Raw genomic sequence first — 16,972 nt, 5'->3', positions numbered from 1 at the left:
GGGTTCTTTTCCCTTCTAAAAAATCACGATACACACACAAGTTTGAAAGAAAAATAGCGCTGATGCACAACTTTAATAACAAAAATAAGCAAAATAAAACAAAACAAACACCTAGCACTAACTAAACACTCGATGCAAGATCCTAACTATCATGCAGGACGGCTAAGCCGTTTACCTGCCACAAACACTCAAAAACACAAACTCTCACAATACCGCAATACGACTGCTCACTCACACAGTCAGGCTCTTCTCACAGCAGCAGCCCTGAGCAGACTGGCTGCCTCTCTTAAATACCCTGCACCTGGCTCAAATTTACAATTACCACCAGGTGCAGGGGATAACTAAACAATAAAACAATTAAACAATTAACAATTAAACAAATTAAAACCCTTAGCCCATTCACCCAAAAGTGCATTTTCACATGTTTTTAAAGCAGGGAGAATTTTAACCCCCTCCCTGCTATCTCACAGTGTACAATGGTGCAGTGTTGTCCGGGTTTAGTGCTGGCCTGTAGCGACAGCTTCGGATCGTGTTAGCCGTCTAATAATAACAAACAGTACAACTAAAACTGACAAAACAAACACTAGACACTCACGCTAATATTTCGCTCATCCTTTAGCGTTTTCTTAACCATAAACAAAGGAACAGATCACCTGGCCAAACATCCCCTTTTGTACCTTCAGTCACGCCTCCTTGGTTAGTGAGTGCAACTGTTTCTCCTCCAATCCATGGCTGCCACACCGCTTTCCCTCTGAAACAATGATGTAATGTACTGTAGCTGTGCCCCCTTTCTAGATGGCCGACTTCCACCTAACCCTGGGAATGAATTGTCAGTCCATCCAGTCCAGGGCACTCTGTTCCCTTTACACTGCATCCTCACAGGTCGGGAGGGAGATTTATCACCAAGAATCATTCTGCCTCTGTCACAGTCCCAAATTTGCTTTAAAAGTTTGTTCATTTATTAAAAGCTATTAGATAGGAGTACATTATTTGCATTTTACTTCAGGTTTCCAGTTTATTTTTTTCAATTATTATTATTATTATTTTTATTTTTATTTTTTTAGCAGTTTCAAGGTCAATTGTGCCGAGCACGGTCTTGTAGGGATTTATAATTCAGAGGGTATAAAGTACTCCTTTAAGATGTGTATTTTTCTTGAGGCAGTTGTTGTATCATATTCATTTACAGGTGTATTACAAGAAATACCCTATACTTTGAGCTTGAGTGTTCAAATGCTGAAAAACAGAGCAAAACATAAATACAGTAGAATCTCAACATTTTACGAATATGTCGGGTGTTGGGGAGCTTTGTATGTCTGAATTTCATTTTTTTTTTAATAATGTGCATGTTTTTATGTTGTGTATACGTAAGAGATATACATAGTTACAGGTGTGCAAACCACTTGAAAATTTCAGGTAAACAGTTTTGGAATTTTACCACCAGAGAGCCCATTGACCACGATTTTAAATCCCAATGGAAACTATCATTTTTGATGGATGCTAGATCAATATATATATATATATATATATATATATATATATATATATATATATATATATATATATATATATATATATATATAAAAATTAAACATGTCTATTGGCACCAGAATTTAATGTTGTTGGCACTATATAAGGTACCCTGCCTGGCACTAGAATGTAGCACCATAGCACCAAATTTGCATCCCTGAGTTAATAGTATTTATAAAACAAGAGAAAGGATACATTTCACAATGCATTTCAAAGCTGTAATGCAGTTTATGTATAGCATAGATACTGCACTTAATAATCTAAAATTCCAGAAAGGAATTTTTGAGGCCACTTCATCTGCCACTAATGATAATTGTGCATATTTTCGAAAGACAACGCAAAATTAAAATATTTTTAACTAGTGTGACAGAGATGGAATGATTCTTGGTGTTAGATCTCCCTCTGGACGTGGGAGTGCACTGGACTAGATGGCCAGTATACTAAATCATCGACCCGGAAGGGAAACTATGTGGTGTAAAGCCAGTGTTTCAGGGGGAGCGGTGTCGAACTTTCTAGGGTGGTGTGGTGAGCGTTCTAATAATACAGTATTTTTATTGCAATGATAAAGTGCATACAAGTCTAAATGTGAATTTTACAATGTTTTGTTGTTTAAAAAAAAAAAAAAAAAAATACTTGTTTTTAGTTTGCCTTTGATAGTTTAATAATGATGGGCGATTTTGGTGTTCTATGAGCAGGATGATGGAGGAAAGGGGCAAGTAAAAACACTTTTGGCTTTATACCCAAGCATTATGTTTACTATTTTGATTGCTTCTCTGTATTGTCTGGTTGCTGACAGAGAGATTTTTCTCTTGCTGAGCATGTCCCAGTTTTATACCCCTGTAACATGGGGTCACTGTTACAGTGTGGATATCCGTTGAGAAATGAGAGACACAGAGGGTTTGATGTTGAAACGCCGCTCAGCGTCCAGGTTTTATTTATTTACAGCAGGCAGTTGCAGTGTTGGTGGCTGCCACTAGGGTACCAGAAATGGCAGCCCTACTGTTGGCGGATATTTACAACGCAGAACAAAAATAATCTCCTAAATGAATCCCTAACTCTGGTCCTAAGGATCCCAGTTAAACCTAAAGTGTTTTAAAAAAGGTTGATTTAAAGTATTGCTTAAGGTTAACTACAACAGCTCCTTTTAAGATTTTCTTCAGGATTCAAGGATTCTAAAGTCAAGGTGGTCGGTTTTCTGACACTGCAGCAAATGGCAGTGAGGAAAGAGACAAGCTACAATAACTGTGATTCCACATACCCATACTGGATAACTACAGTTTCTGGGACGTAATTAATTGAGTTCAGGGAGAAATTGGGCAACCCAGTTAATATGTACTAAGGTATAACAGAACGTCAGTCAATCTTGCACTTTGTAGAATAGTGGTGGCTACTAGACTCTGCTGGAAGCAAAACTTTTCTTAGTAGTTTTATTACAGTTTGTTTATCTTTTTGTTTTTGCCTAAATGTATATAAGTAACTTAGGGGGATCCCATTGCTTGTAGCAACCTTGAGTATATCCCTTGGTGCCACCCCGCCAGGATAGAAATAAATCTTGTGGGCCTGCGCAGTGTTTCAAAGGCACATTCTGACTTCCGTGTGTACACCCTCCCACACGTGGTGTTAATAGTGGGATTCACTGGCCCTGCTAAAGGATGGCATCGTGATCCAATGGGAGCAGAATGGATCTCACACAGTTCACAGCGATGGTCCTTCTGCGCCAAATTTTGATGGTGGCCTTCCCCAATGCATTTCTTACCTGAACATTAGGTCAATCCTAGAACACTTTGCTGCCAATTTAGACAGCTCTTCTTCCTTCTTTTTTTTTAAACGTTTTTAAGTTGGCATGGTACTCACAGATGGAAAAATCAGTGACACTGTGTGGCGGAGTGTCCTGCCCCTTTATGTTTATCAGTGTTTTATGTTGTATGTAGTGAGTTAATGTTGGTGTTTATACATGGGATATAAATATGGGTTACAAGCACACGTGTTTAAAATGTATATTTGTATTTAGGAACAAGGATTGCACAGCACTTTACGTGCAGGTAAAATAATATGTGAGCACGGGGAATTGCACTTTTATTAATTGATGTGCAGTTGTACTGCAACTCCAATTGAATGATTGATTAGCAATAGAGTCTCGGTACAGCTGCACAAAAGCTGCATGTTTTCACTCACTCAGGGTTGTGTGTTTGTGAAGAGAGAAGGAGATATTATATTAACAAATTGCTATTTCATGCTGGAAGCTCCAGCACAGTATTTGTTGGGTTCATCCACGTTTGTTTTGTCTGTCTGTTTGTTTGGCCAACGTGCCCTTTGTTTTGTGTGTTTTGTTTAAATCTTTTTATTTGTTGGTATTATTTGCAATAAAACTGGATGCTGTAGCATCAAAGATTCACCGCCATACCTTTGTTGTTCTTCATCCTTCTTCTGGTCTGATGTCACCCCTGCAAAGCCATCCCGTTCACACACTGCCAGTGAACATGTGTGATTGAAAATGTCTGGAAGCACGGTTATATTGAGGTCAGTCAGTCTAACATAACAACGCCCATCCCTCTGTTTGCCCGTCATTAACCAATGATACAGTATGTCTTTCTCATGGCTTAGTGCTGGGAGGTACACAGTAAAAAGAATAGCAACAATAATACATTATGATAATGAGACATTTTCTCACAGAATGAGATTAGACAGAATTCAATTGAATTGTACAGAACGGGCCAGCTGACACTGAGCAGGTTTGTGAATGGGTTGTAGATCAGATGTACTGGTGCAGAGGGACACTGGTGGCAATGACGGGCGTGCTTACAGGCACCTTTTGCCATACGTTTTTTTAAAATTTGAAAGGCATTGCGGCGAGCAGCTTGGGCACTACTACAACTGCCACCAGTGCCATCGGTTATTTCACGCCCTGCCTCGCTTGCCAGTGCCTGTCATTCTGGGGTGGGACTTTGAGCAGTTGAAATATTGGTTGGCTGCTGTGACTGTCCTGTCCCCGCCATTGGCTAAGAAGGAGGAAATAATTGGAGAAACCTTCTCCTTTCGCGACCCGGCTTTGTTTTTCCATAAATCAAAGCCCCAAAAAATAAAACGGTCATTCTGAATTACACTACTCGTTATCCAGAGGCCATCCCCCTACGCTCTGCGTCTGCTAAGTCAGTCACCAACGAGCTGGTGAAGGTTTTCTCCTGGGTAGGTATTCCCTGGAAAATGGTACTTTTTAATGTCATGGCTGGTCCGTGAAACATGTAAGCTTTTGGGGATTAGACCATCAGGACATCAGTTTAACACTCCCAGACTTTTGACCAACCTGTCAATCATGGCGTTAACACCAAGAGGTAGAGCAAGGGTGTGTTGCTCAGACATCTTTGATTGGTTGAGCGGCAGGTGTTTGGGGGGAGACGGTCGATCCCATAAAAATAACACTGTCCTATTCCTCTGGTTAGTCCTTGTAGGATATAACACAGCGGAAGCTCTGGAAGGAGGAATGGAATACCTCAGATTCAGAACAGATACGGATTAAGAAAAAGAAAGAAGGCTGCCTGTTTCTGACACAGAAGCAGGAAGCAATGGAGAAAGAGAGCCGGCAACATAGACAGCTGAACTCAACAGCCGGGATAGTGGTTTCTACGTACCCCATACTGGTGACATACAGTCCCGAGGACGTTATACAGTTGAGGTCAGGCTGATCTGGGAACTCCAAGAAAGTAGTGAGGAATAGGAGAACATTATTAAGAGGAGATTGTGCAAGTTAGCAGAGGTAGTGAGACCCTGCTTAAAAGCAGCACTTTAATTTGTAGTTTTATTTACAGTGTTTTCTTTTCTGTTTTGATTTCCGCTTTTCATTAAGGATTATTATTACACATACAGTACCTCAGGGTACGGTTGTTGGTAGTAACTTTGAGGATACCAAATAAATAAATAAATCTTGCGCACCTGGGCGGCGTCTCAAAGACAATCTGACTCCCGTTTTACCTGTGAACACTCTCACAGATAGTATAAATCATTACATAACTTTAAAAATGTTGTCTTCATAATTGTATGTTAGTTTTAGGAATTCATTTGTATTCAGTGGTATTCCGCATTGTGTTCTACAAAAGATTGGAAAACCAAGTTTTTGCTGTTAGTTCCAAACTACACATATGTGCGATACTTTTTGGTTAACGATTATATTTTCTTTTACAGCTGTATTGACACAGAGAACTGTGACGGGGAGCCCCTCCCCTATGTATATTGTGCACTATTTTAATAATTTATTATTATTATTATTATTATTATTATTATTATTATTATTATTATTATTATTATTATTGTGTTGTGTGCGGACGGACTAAAGCCGTCCAATATTATTATTTGTTATGTGAGACCGGCGAAAAGCCGGTCTCATAATATAGTCACATGAATGGGGTTAAAATCCCCATTCATAGAAACCTTGTGCAGAAGGTCACCTGTATAAAAGCCTACAGCTCTCTGTGGCAAGGTACGAGTGAGGAGAGACGTAAGTCTGTGCAAGGGGGATTTAAAACTAAACTAAAAACAATTGCTATACGTGCTGGCTAAAACCCAGCATGATACTTGTTTGTTTCGTTCACTGCGGTTTTGTTTATTATTTGTTTATTTGTTTGCCCAGCGCGCCCTTTATTTTGTGAGTGTTTTGTTTTGTTCACACTTTGTTTGTTTATTATTTAATAACAGTTTTGACCCGCTACTTCCTGAGCCTGTGTTTCTGGTCTGACGTCACCACTGCAAGCCATCTTGTTCACAGGAACCTAATTACACATCAAATGAACAAGGCGTGTGCATTATGCTTATAAAATGGCAAAGACTGCATACATGAAATAATCAGTACTTGACAAGCATTTACTTATGATGTTAATATTCCCTCAATAAATAGGCATGTCTTAACATGCGCTAAACAAAAAAAAAAAAAAAAAAAAAAACTGCAACCATGGGTCAGAGCACAAACAGAAGTAACAGTAAAATCTTATCTGCTAATCTGTATTCTCGGAAAATAATCTAGCTTTAAATCAGTAATGACACAACAACTGAAACTCATAAGGAAATTGTTTTAAAATGTAATTTGTACTGGTGAAGCAAATAAATTAGAGAGCTATACATAGGGTGCAATTTTTGACAAAAAATTGACATACACAAAATATATTTGGCACACCGTGACCCATCTGTAGCACCCAATATAAACAGCGAAGACAATCACTACGTTACTTATTTATACCAAATCAACTGTTAAATTATATATTATTTTTATAAACAAAAACTACCCTACGCTATGCTTACAGCAACTAAAATAGCTCAAAGCACACCCATGACAAGTACCTGTACTTGCACTGTTACGCATAACCTCATTGATAGCTACATAGACTAGAGTGAAACAACAACAAATGTAACATTACAGAACATACATATTTTAACAGCTTCATTTACTATGAATATTTCACACACACGTTATGGATTTAACCTATGGAAAGTCCTATAGTAAATTGGTCAAGTCCTATACAATACCCTATAGGATTTCTTTAAAGCCTTTTTAGTCCTATAGAATGTCCTATAGTACTACTATAGAGAGACCCTTTTGAATACTATAGGAGGATTTTTTTTTTTTTTTAAGAATCCTTTAGGATTTCTCTAAAACCTTTTTAGGCCCATAATGTCCTATAGTACTATTATATGATCCTATAGGACATTTCCATAAGGGACACACACACACACACATGATATATATATATATATATATATATATATATATATATATATATATATATATATATATATATATATACTGTATTTCCCTTAACAAACAACCTTACCTGATTTGGGAACTCCTGGCAACATGAAGTTGTAAAGGCACAGCATAATTAAAGACAAGTAGACTTTTTCAATACAAATGAAAAAAATCTTGGAGCGATTTAAATCCAGATTCAAAATGTCTTGCCCCTTACATAAATCAACGATCGTCTTACATTTTTATTAGCATAAGTAAGTTAAGTTAAATGTTTTAAACTTACCGATTTCACCAACGGACAAGGCTGGATTGTTATAACAAAACAGTTTGGTATGGTGGGCGATGGTTTCCTCTTTCCTTTTCTTTCCTGTAGGTCTGTCCTCAGTAGCATGGTGTCCCTCTTTAATCCACAACTCAGCATATTTCTCAGCTTGGAAAGTGTCAATGTTGGGGCCGTTAATTGAAATAAACAGCATGCTGTTGAGTGTGCTTACATGTATCCGGCTTCTCTGGTCCGTCAGAATAAGGTCCATCGCACTAAACCCATGTTCACATTCAGCAGTGGACACAGGAATTACACCAACTGTGGTGATTAGTTTCTTCAGGTTATCCCCCATGCGCTGAGTATCTTTGTACTCTCTGAATTCCTTTATCGTTAGAGGTCTTGAAACATTTAATTTCACAATTTTGCACAGATTCATAACTTTATCGTCCCCAAACAAGCATCCTCTTCTGTAGGCCATGATGTAGGGTTGAGTACAGCTGCGTCTTCCAGGACCCCTTTATCATTAGATCTTCTTTCGATGTTTTCAACTAAAGAGTAAGAACTGAATGCAGAAATCTTTGTAATTCATTCGTTGAGCTTCAGATGGCTCTGTGATTGGAACCCATTTTAATGTACCGGTTCTTGAAAACTCATCATTCATGGTGCTGGTATTTGTTCCATCTCTGTCCTTCATAGCACGTAAAGCTTTTAATTCAATATTAATCTCAGGCTTAGCAGTGATGGCAGTGGAGTTCCTATTCTGAAGAAACAGGGATAGGGCTTTTAGTGTCTCAAGCGCATCTTTCATTATGGCCACTTCCATAACAAACATTCAGTTTGTCTTCTTCCCCCGTAGACTACCATATTTTGCTTTGTCCTGCGAAGAACGTGAATTATCTGTTGAACAGTTTCTAAAAAAAGTTAACAAGCGCAAGGTAACTTTCCAATAAAGTAGTCGCAGATGTGCTGGAAGATGACAGCCAACGGATGTTATAAACTCGACCAACCTTATGTATGTGCACACAGAGCTCAGCAGCCATGGCTTCAAGTTGACTCTGATTCTTGGGAAAAATACGAATACAGTGAATCTATTAATAGCTGAAAAGGCGTCATGAATAGCGAGCTCCAGTTTATGGTTCATGCAATGAATCATGATTAGATAGTTGTTAATCCTGGCTCGGAGAATTGATGCTGCCCCTTTGTATTTCCCCAGCATCGATGCTGCTCCATCAGTTGCAAAACCCACTAGACACTCTCGAAGTATGTCTTCAGTGATGCCGTATCGATTGAGGGTGGAGAGTAACTCATCTGCAATGCCAGCACCTGTTCCTGACTTTAGCTGCACAATATTAAAAAAGTAGTTGCATGGTACATCTTCGAATGGAATTTGCACGTAAACTATGAGACAAGAGATGTTGGAGGCAGATGTGCTTTCATCGACCAGAATACTGAACATGTCGCTCGAATCAATTACATATTTTGTAAGTTGTGGAGCCATTTTGTCTGCTACAGACATCAGCATATTATGACGTGTGTGGTCAGAATACAGCACTTTCCCCTTATCCAATCCACTAAGATGCTGTAGCTGCAAAATTTTAGGATGCATCTTAAACTTTTCTTTACAAATCATGTAGGCAGTTCTCATTATGCTCGCAGTGACCTGTCATTTTTTTTATTCTGATTTTTCTATACTTCAGTGCTGTTTTCAGCAGCTTTCTCCATGGCCTGCTTTTGTCTGGTTCATACTATTTCTTCACATTTTGTATGAAATTTGTATTTCCCATGTTTGCATATTTTGTCGTTTTGTTTTTTGGCTGATGTTGCAGTTATGCCATTGATAAAGGCCTGATCAATTCTAAGCCATTCTTTTACATGGGGTCCCAGATCAGAATTTCGGAACAAAATCAGCAAATTACTGAACCGCTGGGATTAGCCTTTAGCCAAGAACGATTAGCCATCCATTTTTCAAAGCGAGCCTGCCCTGTACAACCGCCGATAAATATTGCCTGCTCCCCTGAGCTCTCCAGTGTAGTGTCGATTCACACACAGGGGACACACCTGCATCGTCACTTTGATTTCTGCAGCTGCCATCATCACTGTGGCAGAGCAAAGCTCTGCCGTTTAGAAATTGGCAGGGATGGGGTTAATTTCCCCTACCTGCCTGGATTTATTATGTTCAGGTGGCTGGGGTTGATTAGTTGATTAGATGATTAGTTTAATTAATGATCAATCAGCACCCAGCCACCTGGCATAAAAGGAGGCCTCTGCTTCCCATTAAGAGGAGGGAGCTGAGGAAGCAGGTTGGTGGTTTTTGGTTTGTGTGTATTTTTGAAATTTTGAATCCAGTGAAGGCATTGCCCAGCCTGGAAACCTTATTTTTAAGTTTTTTTTTTTTTTGTATTGCTTTATTTGTGTTGGAAACCTTTTGTTTTGCTCTTATGCACTTTTATTTTGTTTTATTTATAATAAAAATAGTTATTTTTTTGAACTGCAGTCTGTCTCTGGGCCTCTATCCACTTGCTAGCCTGTCACAATCACACTTTCCCTTTTTGGCACTCTGCCGTGCAGGTGATGATTCGGTGGGTAACTCCGCAGGCTAAAAAAATATATTATTGACTTTTGGTGTCCACTCTTCATTTTCTTTTTTTGTTCAGCATTCGCACTTTAGGTGAAAATAGCACAAGAATAATGGTTTGAGTAATACACAGCAGTTGAATGACACTGAAGTAGTTTATTTTCATATGGCGCTGCTGTTGGATGGCAATGACAGATGAGTGGAATCCGATCCTGATCCACTTTACACAGCCAAACTTCATGATCCGGCTCCAGTGAAACCAAACTCCTTTTGTTTTTTTTTTTAAATCATGTTAATACAAGTTGCTATTCATCTCACGGTCTGAAGTGCTTAGACCGGGACGGGGGCAGTACACATTTATAATTTAAAATGTTTAAAATTTCCCAAAGAAATCATGGTAAATTCAAAAAAATATTTATCGGTGGGGATAAATTTATTTATTCCCCCCCCCCCCCCCCCCCTGGTGATGACAACTGTACGTGCAGTGCCAGGGATTAAAAAAAAAACAGAGCCAGGGAACCCCCATCTCCCCCATCAAATCGCACCCTGGCTAGACATGAAAACAATTTTATGACACCAACCCTAACAAAGAGTAACACAAAATTGATGTCTACATACAAATTAAAACAAACTTTGGACTGCAATAGATTGCTTTTATTACTCTCCAGAATATGATAAGCAACGATTGCAACACTTTGTACATCTTTGGTATCTTCCCTTTTTATAAAGTAACTTAATCATGTACACTAAAGCATGCCAATATTTTTTTTTATTCTTGATTGGAATCTTGTAGCATCCCTGATAGTATTCTGCACTAGTTAAAGCATAGCAAAGTGTAATAAACCATGGCATACTGAGGTGAGTACATAGTATTCCATAGTTTCACTGATTTATACCCCTTTTTGGTTTATTATTCAATATTTTCCTGATACTGTTTTCTAGGAAGTACACAGTATTTTGATTGAAATGCTGCATTATTTTAATTCCGTTACAGCAGACGTTTAGACGTCAGAGAATCAAATAACATTCAAACATGGTTCTGTCATTTCACAAACACATTAGCACCTGATTATGTTGGCCAATCAAAGTTTGATTATTGTGGCAATAATCTTCTCCTTGTCACTCTCATTCAGGCAACCTCTGTAATTTGTATACATTGGTATTTAAAAATAATTATTTGAAAAACAGGAATATCAATGTCTCTTTAAGTTGATCCGGCTTTCCAAACGTAAAGTAGCACTATTATTAAGCCTCATTGTAATGTATATTTTTTAAGTACCATATTCCCATTTTTAATGCCAACAGTCCTGTTGTTTCCACCAGAGGGCAGTAAAAACTTGACTGTGATCAAAAACCTTTTATGTGCACAAGAAGAGCCATGGAATGAATCAATAAACATAATAAAGTCAGCCATGTATAGCTGTTACACATATATAATGATGTACAAACATCTATGTAAAATGTCTATGTTTACGTTGAATATATATTTATATTTATATATATATATATATATATATATATATATATATATATATATATATATATATATATATACAGTGTGCAAAAGTTTTAGGCAGGTGTGAAAAAATGCTGTAAAGTAAGAATGCTTTCAAAAATAGACATGTTAATAGTTTATATTTATCAATTAACAAAATGCAAAGTGAGTGAGCAGAAGAAAAATCTACATGCTGCTGCTGCCATTTTTCTGCACCCCAGTTCCTGTGTTTTCATGCATAGTTGAGTCGCTTGGCCTTGTTTCCACGTCGGAGGTATGGCTTTTTGGCCGCAAGTCTTCCATAAAGGGCACTTCTGACCAGACCTCCGGACAGTAGATGGGTGTACCAGGGTCCCACTGTTTTCTGCCAATTCTGAGCTAATGGCACTGCTGGACATCTTCCGATTGCGAAAGGAAGTAAGCATGATGTGTCTTTTATCTGCTGCAGTAAGTTTCCTTGGCTGACCACTGCGTCTACGGTCCTCAACGTTGCCCATTTCTTTATGCTTCTTCAAACGAACTTGGACAGCACATCTGGAAACCCCTGTCTGCCTTGAAATTTCTGGCTGGGAGAGACCTTGCTGATGCAGTATAACTACCTTGTGTCTTGTTGCTGTGCTCAGTCTTGCTATGGTGTATGACTTTTGACAGTAAACTGTCTTCAACAACCTCATCTTATTAGCTGAGTTTGGCTGTTCCTCACCCAGTTTTATACCTCCTACGCAGCTGTTTCTGTTTCAGTTAATGATTGTGTTTCAACCTATGTATTGAATTGATGATCATTAGCACCTGTTTGGTATAATTGTTTAATCATACACCTGACTATATGCCTACAAAATCCTTGACTTTGTGCAAGTGTACCTAGAAGAATTGATGCTGTTTTGAAGGTAAAGGGTGGTAGCACCAAATATGGATTTGATGTAGATTTTTCTTCTGTTCACTCACTTTGCATTTAGTTAATTGATAAATATAATCTATTAACATGTCTATTTTTGAAGGCATTCTTATTTTACAGCATTTTTTCACACCTGCCTAAAACCTTTGCACAGTACTGTATATATATTACACTACATTTGTAGTGGAGAAGCATGTCTGAATAGACACCAGGGAGTGAAGAGCGAATGGACGTCACCACCGACACTGCACACATCAACAAAACGGAACAGTCCAGTCCAGCAGAATGAAGAATCAAAGCCATTACATAATTGTTTGGTAAAAGCATAAAGCTAAAAGGTGTAGCAGAGCATCAAAACAAAATCCCCCAAAATAGAAACAAACCAACCAAAAATATATACAGTGCCTATAGAAAGTCTACACCCCCTTGAACTTTTTTCACATTTTGTTGTGTCAGTGCCTCATACATTTAAATTAGGATTTTTTTTCCCACTTACCTACACACCATACTCCACACTGTTAAGGGGGAAAAAAGTTTTTATTGAGAAAATAATTATATATTAAAAATACAAAACTGAAAGATCTTAATTGTATAAGTCTCCAACCCCTTGAGTTAAAACTTGGTGGAAGCACCTTTGGCAGCAATTACAGCTGTGAGTCTGTTGGGATAGGTCTCTACCAACTTTGCACACCTAGATTTGGCAGTATTTGGCCATTCTTCTTTACAAAACTGTTCAAGCTCTGTCAGGTTCCTTGGGGAGTGTTGATGGACAGCAATCTTCAAGTCATGCCACAAATTTGCTATTTGATTTAGGTCATGGCTCTGACTGGGCCACTCAAGGACATTTATCTTTTTGTTCCTTAGTCATCTAGTGTAGCTTTAGCTGTGTGCTTTGGGTCATTATTATGCTGAAAGGTGAACTTCCGTCCCAGTTTCAGCTTTCTTACAGAGCGCAGCAGGTTTTCCTCAAGGACTTCTCTATACTCTCCATTCATTTTCCCTTCTATCCTGACAAGTGCCGTAGGGATTGTGTTTGGATGATGCGCTGTGTTGGGTTTGCACCAAACATAACACTTTACATTTAGGCCAAAAAGTTCCATTTTAGTTTCATCTGACCACAAAACCTTTTGCCACATGGCTACGGAATCTGCTGAGTGTTTTTTTGCATACGAAAAATGGGATTCAAGGAGGGCTTTCTTGAGTAATGGCTTCCTTCTTGCCACCCTACCATACTGTTGGGATATTGTTGTCGCATGCACACTTTGACCAGTCTTGGCCATAAAAGCTTGTAGCTCTTGTAAAGTTGCCATTGGCCTTTTGGTAGCCTCTCTGATCAGTCTCCTTCTTACTTGGTCATCCAGTTTGGAGGGATGGTCTGATCTAGGCAGGGTCTTGGTGGTGCCATACACCTTCCACTTCTTAATAATCGTCTTGACCGTTGATATTTTTTTATACCCATCCCCTGATTTGTGCCTTTCAACAACTTTGTCCCGGAGTTCTTTTGAAAGTGTCTTGGTGCTCATGGTTGAGTCTTTGCTTTGAAATGCACTACCCAGCAGAAGGAACCTGCAGAAACTGTTGAATTTATCCTGAAATCACGTGGATCACTACAATTTAACACATGTGGAGGCCACTTAACTTGGTGTGTGATTCTGAAGGCGACTGGTTATACCTGAGCTAATTTACGATTGCTATTACAGGGGGGTGGACACTTATCCAACCAAGCTATTTCAGTTTTTATTTTTTAATTAATTTTCCCCAAATTTCTAGAACATTTTTTTCACTTGGAAGTTGTGTGGTAGAATGTGTAGATAAATTTAAAAAAAACTATTTTAATACATTTTAATTCCAGACTATAAGGCAACAAAAGGTGAAAATGTTGAAAGGGGGTGTAGACTTTCTATAGGCACTGTATATATTAGAGGCAGGCAACAATATGAAAATTGTATATCGATATTGTGCATGTATTTTGATATCGGGTACGAATCCTTCCAAGTCACCCCGTTCAACCGGTGGTACTCAATGCAGAACCTCCACTCTCTGTTCTTTTAGGCACCATTACTACCGGGGCCATCCAGGGGCTCTTGGAAGGTTCCACTAGTCCCGCCTCCCGCATTCCCCGCATGACTTTATCCACCTCAGGCTGGTGAGCCAGTGGCATCCGGCAGGGACACATGTTTATCGACACTGTGCCCCCCGAGACGATCGTGTGCTGGACAAGGTGGGTTCGGCCGGCCTCCTCCTTGTTGCTCCAGGGAAAGCCCCTTGCAATTCCATCGCCAGACTGCGGTTGCTGCCTCGACAGCCTTTTCCTCCACACTTTGTGGCTGAGGAGTAACCATTAGCTGCTGTCCTGGCGACAGATGGTGCGGTGATGGTGGCGGTCTGGGAAGAGCGGGGGGGGGGGCAGGTAGCACCCACTTCCTAGTTGGTGACGATCAGTCAGTACGCTGGCACCACCCCTCTCTCTAACCTGCCTCGGGACCCGACGTTACATTTTGTAATGATTAATAATACTGTAAGTTGCCTTGGATAAATGTGTCAGCTAAATGACATAATAAAAAAAATAATCAACTATAATCAAATCTAAGTATCAAGACACATGTAAAATGCAGTTGAAATGACATTTTTTCTGACTCTGCTACTTTGTGAACACTTGTTTCAGATCACATTAAGGAACAATGTTATTATTTTCATCACTCAAATTGTGTTTGATTTCCTTCTGTAGCCTCCAGATTTAGTAAATAGCAAAAGTGATATGAATACAATTACAATTACAAACTTTTACCTGAAGTACATGGAACCAACACAGTAACACCTTTGTATGAGGAAACACTGTGTACTGTATTGATTTCTTTCATGTCCCGATCTACCGTGACACATCTGCAAAGAGAAGTGTACAAAGGCACTAGTACTTGTGCTTCATGATTAAATAATTAGTCTTACACTTCGTAGATTAAAAATCTACAATCTTATAACTGATTGTACTATTAAGCATTTAGGAAACAGACAGGTCACACTTAAAAGAAACAGAAGGTTCATAATGATTTAGACTTCAACTGTGATTTTTAGAACATACCTTGGCTGAAAATCTCCAACAGCTTCCTGAAGTTTTTTCAGACACTGTGACAAAATGCCACTGGATTCCTCAAAAAATTCTACAGGTATTCCTCAACCATGGTTGCTTTTCATTACCACAGCATAAAATGCAAAACCACACTGAGTTATACCTTTGTATGTTGCATCAAGGAAAATCATTGTTGGACCATACTGTTCAATTTGCCACTGAGAATGCTATTATCAGGGGTTGCTTTGCACTGTGTGAGAGAGTTAAATCAAATTGTACTTAAATCAGTTTGCCAACACTTTTGCAGTTGTTTCCACCCATTCGTGTGTGTGCATAAAAGCTCTTCTTTATTACTTTAATGTCCTCTGGTGTCACATAGAATTTTCTGTCTGTCATGTTTTTTTTTTAAACTGTGTGACCAATCTTTACATTTCAGCATGACCTCTCCATTTGATAAGCCCTGGGATATTCACAAATGAATATAACCCATTGGTTCTTCATCAGTACAATTCACTACATTTTCCTTAGGGTCTTCTAGATCAAGGCCAGGGTGCTATTGCATTAAACGCACAATGCGTCCATGTGTTGAAATGCTGCTCACAAATGTAAAAGAAGCCTATGCTCCACATCTACTGGCACAAGTTATTGAAGGTGCTCCAGAGGATTTACCTTTAGGTTTATTGGACCTTTCACACTGCCACTGAAATTGATCTTCCCCTCTTTTTTTGATAGCTACAAATTTGCCAATTCCATTCTCTTCAAGACATGCCAAATAATTTTGCATAAAATCCTTTCTTGCCTCTTCTTTTACAATATGTATGGTTCTCTGCACATGTGCATCAGACTCCTTGAGTAAAGAGACTTCAAGTGATGAGATCCACAAACGATGAGATCCACAAAAAGATCCATTATCTCACTAAAAGGAGAAACAACATGTTAAACAACACCTCAGTGACATTCAGTAACAAATCACTCAGAAAGGTTAGATAGGCAGAATATCTCTGATTTAATCCAAATTTAAGAAAATAGCCATATGCAAACATGAACATATAGTGCTTCTGTAACCAGTCTGCCAGGTACCTGTGCCCATCATAAACCAGCCTGACAGGCACCTGTGCCCATTATTATAAACCAGCCTGCCAGGCACCTGTGTCCTTTATAAACCAGCCTGCTATGCACCTGTACCCTTTATTATAAACCAGCCTGCCAGGCACATGTGCCCATCATAAACCAGCCTGCCAGGCACCTGTGCCTTTTATTATAAACCAGCCTGCCAGTCACATCTTCCCATCATAAACCAGCCTGCCAGGCACCTGTGTCCTTTATAAACCATCTTACCAGGCACCTGTGCCCTTTATTATAAACCAGCCTGCCAGGCACCTGTGCCTTTTATTATAAACCAGCCTGCCAGGTA

The sequence above is a fragment of the Polyodon spathula genome, chromosome 6 (assembly GCF_017654505.1).
Source record: "Polyodon spathula isolate WHYD16114869_AA chromosome 6, ASM1765450v1, whole genome shotgun sequence".
Taxonomy (NCBI): domain Eukaryota; kingdom Metazoa; phylum Chordata; class Actinopteri; order Acipenseriformes; family Polyodontidae; genus Polyodon; species Polyodon spathula.
This window is presented reverse-complemented; position numbering follows the sequence as displayed.